The sequence below is a fragment of the Nicotiana attenuata genome, unplaced genomic scaffold (genome assembly GCF_001879085.1).
Source record: "Nicotiana attenuata strain UT unplaced genomic scaffold, NIATTr2, whole genome shotgun sequence".
In the NCBI taxonomy this organism is placed as follows: Eukaryota; Viridiplantae; Streptophyta; class Magnoliopsida; order Solanales; family Solanaceae; genus Nicotiana; species Nicotiana attenuata.
The window spans coordinates 11492-18165 of record NW_017675215.1 but is presented as its reverse complement, the minus strand read 5'-3'; positions in this window follow the sequence as shown (position 1 = coordinate 18165).

Below are 6674 nucleotides of genomic sequence, written 5' to 3'. Positions count from 1 at the left end.
AAGCTTGAATTTTTCAAATGTCGTGCCCAAATTATGTCAGCACAAAGGCGGTTTGAGAAGGGGAAAGAAATTTGTTTGATCTGCAGGAACCCTCTATGAGGAAAAGCATGATTAAGGGGCAAGGAATTTTGTTCATTCTGCAGAGATCCTCCAGGAAGAGAGCGCGGCTCAGGTAAGTTCATTCTCGGCTTCTCAGGACCCTCCTGGATAATGGGACTTAATTTAAAATTTTCAGGGCCCTCCTGGATAATGGGATTTAATTTCTTTTAAAATAAAAGGGGTTCTCAGGACCCTCCTGGATAATGGGACCTAGTTAAATTTCAAGACCTTCATAGATAACAAGATTTAGCGTAAGTTCTACTTTGGGGAAGTATAATTTAGCATTTAAAGTTTTTCACTTTTGAGATGAGACTTGGTTTGAAATTTTCAGGATAAGGGAATTTAGCTTAGAACTTATTTTGATAACAAGAATCGGTTAACACTCACACATGTTCCCAATATCAAACTGGGGCAGAAAAATTTCTTTTGTTTTGTCTGTTTTGTTGTAACCAGGCACCCACCTGGAGAACAAGGGAAGACAGTTCAAGTTCCGAAGGAAGACGGCACAAGTTCAAAGGAAAGCGGGTCAAGCTCAGCAATCAGGCGCCTACCTGGAGAACAAGGGAAAATAATTCAAGTCTCAGAGGAAAGGAATACAATTCAAATGTTGGTAATCAGGCACCCACCTGGAGAACAAAGTGAAAGCAGCAATGTTCGAAGGAAGACGGTTCAAGTTCAGCAGTCAGGAGCCCACCTGGAGAACAAGGGAAAACATGTCAAGTTTCGAGGGAAAAGCAGTGCAAGTCTTGGCAATCAGGCGCCCACCTGGAGAACAAGGAGGAGCAGTTCAAGTCTCAAGGAAAAACAGTTCAAGTTTTGGCAATCAGGCGCCCACCTGGAGAGCAAGGGAATACAGTTAAAGTTTTGGCAATCAGGCGCCCACCTGGAGAGCAAGGGAATACAGTTCAAGTCTTGGCAATCAGGCGCCACCTAGAGAGCAAGGGAATACAGTTAAAGTTTTGGCAATCAGGCGCCAACCTGGAGAGCAAGAGAATACAGTTCAAGTTTTGGCAATCAGGCGCCCACCTGGAGAGCAAGGGAATATAGTTCAACTTTTGGCAATCAGGCGCCCACCTGGAGAGCAAGGGAATACAGTTCAAGTTTTGGCAATCAGGCACTCATACAGTTAAAGTTTTGGCAATCAGGCACCCACCTGGAGAGCAAGGGAATACAGTTAAAGTTTTGGCAATCAGGCACCCACTTGGAGAGCAAGGGAATATAGTTAAACTTTCGGCAATTAGGCGCCCACCTGGAGAGCAAGAGAATACAGTTAATGTTTGGCAATCAGGCGCCCACCTGGAGAGCAAGGGAATACAGTTCAAGTTTTGGAAATCAGGCACCCACCTAGAGAATAAGGAAAGCAGTTCACGTTTCAAAGGAAGACAGCACAGGTTTCAAGGGAAAACAGTTTAAGGTAACAAAGGGAATACAATTCAAGTTTTGGTAATCAGGCGCTTGCCTGGAGAACAAGGGAATACAGTTCAAAAGTTGGCAATCAGGCACCACCTAGAGAATAAGGGAATTCACTTCATAATGCAATTCAAGTCAGCAACAAAAGAAGCTCACGGCAAGAATGCGAGTCAACAGTCCGAGGTGATCAACAGAAGTTAGTCACAATCCAGAATAAAAAAAAAGGCAAGAAGTGAATCCAAATGCAGTAGTTGATGAAAGATATGAGCTGCTAAAGACACGACTGAAGTCACAAGCATGGTATGGTGCCCGATTTGATCCGAAAAGCTGAAGAAGAATGAACTAGCACCTGCAACTAGCAAGCGTCAAGGTTCAAATCCAAAGTCTGCATGAAGAACCATTCAAGACTCAAGATCAAGCTTCAGAAGACTTATAGATAGGAATCTTGTAACTCATAGTTGACAGGCTTAGTTAGTCTTTTTTATTTTTTTGATTTTGATGTAATAACAGGACCACGGACCGGAACCTCGACGGAATGGCACCTCGATCGGCTCTCCACCTTGGTATACTCCATCATCTCACTCACTTCTGAACTACACGTGGCCTGATTCCTTTACAGCCAAGGATATGTAGGTAGCTCAAATACCAGGGCTCGGTCACATTCTCCTTCCTCTTAGTTTTTGGTCTCCTAAATAAGGGTCGGGTCAAAAACCTTGTCTAGTCGTTCTTTGTCTGAAAATACTTCGTATTTCCAGTCAAAGAGGGGCAGCTGTAGACCCGTGATTTTTGACCCTCCCCAATATTTTTTATATTTTAGCACGTAAATATTTAATTTAGGCCTAATATCGCTATTTCAACTAATTTTGACTCTTTTATTTTATTTTTTTACAAGAAAATGAAAATTACAAAAAAATAGTTTCATTAATGTTTTGTAGTCATTTTTAATCTTGAAAAATTACAAAAATAGTTTGTTTTAATGGTCAATCTTATTTTAATAGTTATTTTACTTAAGTAGGATTAATCAATAAATGAGATCGTATTTATAGTCTCGTTCGCGGGGAAAGAATAAATTTGGGCTCAAATGACCTATTTTTAGGCCTAATTTTCGGATCTAGCCCATAATTCCCTAGCCCATAATTCCTAGGCCCATACCCCCTAACCTAAAAAAACCTATAAAACAAACAAGACCTAGACCCCTAATTAACAGATCAGCCGTTTTTTTTTCATTGGGAGGATCTAGACAAAAGAAGTTTCTTCATCTTCTTCATGAAGGCTTGAAAAAAAACCCTAAGAACTAAGAGACCAAAACCCTAGAACCCTTTCCCCTTAACAAAAATAAACAGCCGCAGCTGCTGCCCCCTCCACCGGATTTCGATCTCCTCCAGGCCCTAAGGCAGTCGTTCCCTTCTTCTTCTTCATTCAAAAAACAAAAGCCAACAGACCCTGAACTCTAGAGCACACAGCCGTCGTCATCCTCACACCAAACGACCACCCAACTTCACGCCGCCGAGAATCTCCTCCACAACCCCATTTCCATCCGCAACACCAACCAAAAATAACTCCCTGACCAAGAGAACCTCCCATCGTCGCTGCTTCTCATCTTCAACGCACACAGCACACAGCCACGACGAACCAGCCCCGCTGCCATCTCCGCCAGACATCATCATCTCTAAAACCAACCTTCTTTTCCTCTCGAACTCAAAACACACACACAGTAGTGGAACAACAGAGTAGGAAACGGGACACTGAGGTTCGAGGTTCAGGTCAATCGCTGGTTCGAGTTCGGGTCCGACGAGATCGTCCGTTCGTTAGTTCCGGTTCGGGTCCGGTTCGACGAGTCGATAGGAAACTGACTAATTCACTGTTTTCAGTTCTTTAATCAGGTAATTATCAAGAACCCGTTATTTTCTGCTATTAGTATTTCTGTCTCTGTTTTGGTTCTTGTGGAAGAAGCAAAAAGGAAACTTCAGAAACCATGCAAGATTTTCTAAAGTTTTTGGTGTATGTTCTTTCTTGGATTTTTGATGTAAAACTTAATTAGTATTTCAATCTCTGTTGTGAAAGTTCTTTGATTTCTGCTGTAATACAATTGGGCAGTAAAATTGGAATCTCTCTAATTTTTATTAATAGGAATTAAATGGACCCGGATAGAGTGTAATTATTAATGCGTAGTTATTGTTTGATTTGTTAATTATAAGTTAAATAGATTTTTCTTGTTAGTAGGAACTAAATCAATATTTATAAATACTAGTAGTTTGCTTTTCGGCGCGATTAGTAATAAATTATCCTGACTACGGGTATGGTTCCCATGGCGTAGTTGTGATACTTAATCTCAAAATTAGTTTTAAATAGGAATATTCGTAGTTCATGTAGTTGAATACTTTCCCCTTAATAAAATTAAGGCGTGACATTCATACAATTGAATCATATAATCCATGACACTCATATCAATTATCTTAATTCGTGTAGAAAATTCCTTGTACTTTCGTAGTTTGCTTTAGGCGCCTTAATTAAATAAATTATCATAGCTACGGATACGGTTCCCGTGACGTAGTTGTGACGCTTAACTTCTAAAATTTGGGGGTACATTTATGTGACCAGGCCACAATTTAATCTTTTTAATAAAATAAACATGTTGTGGATCGTGGGTACGGCTCCCGTGACATGATTTGCAACGTGTAATCAAATAATTAGTTGTATAACAATCGGATTATTAAAAGTGGTTTGAAAGGAATAAAAATGCACATAGGTTTCAAAGATGTTTTAAAATCAAATAAATAGGCCAATAATAACAGTTGAGTGACCGTGCTAAAACCACGGAACCCGGGAATGCCTAACACCTTCTCTCGGGTTAACAGAATTCCTTACCCGGATTTCTGTGTTCGCGGACTATAAAATAGAGTCAATCTTTCCTCGATTCGGGATTGGAACCGGTGACTTGGGACACCATAAATTATCTCATGTGGTGACTCTGATACTTAAATAAATGATCCCGTTTCGATTGTCCCTTAAATTGGAAAAAACTCCCTTATATACCCTTTCAGGGGTAGAAAAAGGAGGTGTGACAGTGTTTGCCTTCGACAAATTCAGGTCGTACTTAATTGGCTCAAAAGTTATTGTTTATACTGATCATGCAGCAATTAGGTACTTAATAGCAAAGAAGGAGTCAAAGCCACGCTTGATTCGCTGGGTTCTATTGCTACAAGAATTCGATCTAGAAATCTGTGACAGAAAGGGGACGGAAAATCAAGTGGCAGACCACCTCTCGAGGTTGGAAGGAGCAGAAAAGAGAATGGAGGTTGAAGATATCGTAGAGACATTCCCGGATGAACAATTACTTGCTATGACAATGGAGGAGGCGCCATGGTATGCTCATATTGCTAATTATTTAGCAAGCGGTATTGTACCCTATGAACTCTCTTCAATTCAAAAGAAAAAGTTCTTTTGCGATTGTCGGTATTATTATTGGGATAAATCTCTACTGTTCAAAATATAGGTAGATAACATGATCCGGAGGTGTATCCCCGAGAAAGATCAACATTCTGTTTTGCAGGCTTGCCATGCTTCACCATATGGTGGACACTTTAGAGGAATTCAGACAGCAACTAAGGTGTTCGAACCGGGTTTGTATTGGCCAACTCTATTCAAGGTTGCCCACGCTTGGGTCAAAAGCTGCGATGAATGCCAAAGGACAGGCAACATTTCTCGTCGTCACGAGATGCCAATGACTACAATTCAAGAGGTGGAGGTCTTTGACATGTGGGGGATCGACTTTATGGGGCCGTTCGCCAGCTCGTACGGTAACAAATACATTGGTAGCGGTTGACTATGTATCCAAGTGGGTCGAAGCGGTGTCTCTCCCGACCAATGATGCAACCTTCACACGTTTTGGCACCCCGAGAGCTATAATCAGTGATGGTGGAACCCATTTTTGTAATAGAGCATTCGCATGCCTATTGGAAAAGTATGGAGTTCGCCACAAAGTAGCCTCACCTTATCACCCACACTCGAGCGGGCAAGTTGAAGTGTCAAATAGGGAGAATAAAAGTGTCCTTACAAAAATAGTGAATGCAACAAGGACCGATTGGGCGAAGAAGCTGGATGATGCATTGTGGGTGTACCGCACAGCACTCAAAACTCCAATTGGTATGTCACCGTACAAGTTGGTATTTGGAAAGGCATGCCACTTTTCGGTAGAGCTCGAACATAAAGCACTTTGGGCATTGCGGAAGTTGAATTTGGATATGGAGACCGCAGGCACCAGCAGAATCACTAGGCCACATGAGCTCGAGGAATTCAGGTTCCAGGCATTTAAGAGTGCTTGACTATACAAGGAAAGGATAAAACTAATGCATGATAAGCACATCTTGGATCGAAACTTCAAACCCGGAGATCTAGTGTTGTTATACAACTCGAGATTGAGATTGTTTCCAGGTAAGTTGAAGTCCCGATGGTCAGGACCCTTCAGAGTGGTGCAAATGTTCTTAAGTGGAGCTGTGGAGATTGAATCAGAATATGGGACAAATAAGTTCACGGTGAATGGGCAAAGGCTAAAACATTACCTTGGCATGGCCGAAGAAAAAGGAGATAGAGTGGTAATAACTTTGGAAGAGCCCCAGTACGCGAATGAGGAGTGATGATCAATCCTGCGTCGTGCCGCGATATTAAATCAGGCGCTGCGTGGGAGGCAACCCATGTTTTCTTTTGTTCCTTTTTTTTTGTTTTGATGTTGTACTTGATGTGTATGATACAAACCCTTTTATTAGTGTATAGGGAAAGATTGGTGCATATTGGGAAAAGTCGGGGTCAAGAACCAACTCCGGAAAGGTAAAAGAATGATGAAAACAAAAAAAAGTCCGGAAGCCCGTGACCGCGACCGCGGTGAAACCGCTGCCCGGGCGCGACATTTTAGACATATTAAACTGTTTCTGGGCCACCGAGACCGCAGTGGGACCGCGGCCCGGGCGCGGTGAATCACGACTATTCTGTTTTGTTTTTCTTTTATCACCGCGGTCGGGACGCGGGCCGGGAGCAGTGAATTACTACTATCCTGCCCGCCTAGGTAAGTTCTAATTAATTTTGTTATTTTATTTTATTTTTTGTTATTTATTTTTTTCTCTTTCTTCTTTTTTCTCTTCTAAACCTAGCCCCCCCCCCCCCCCCCC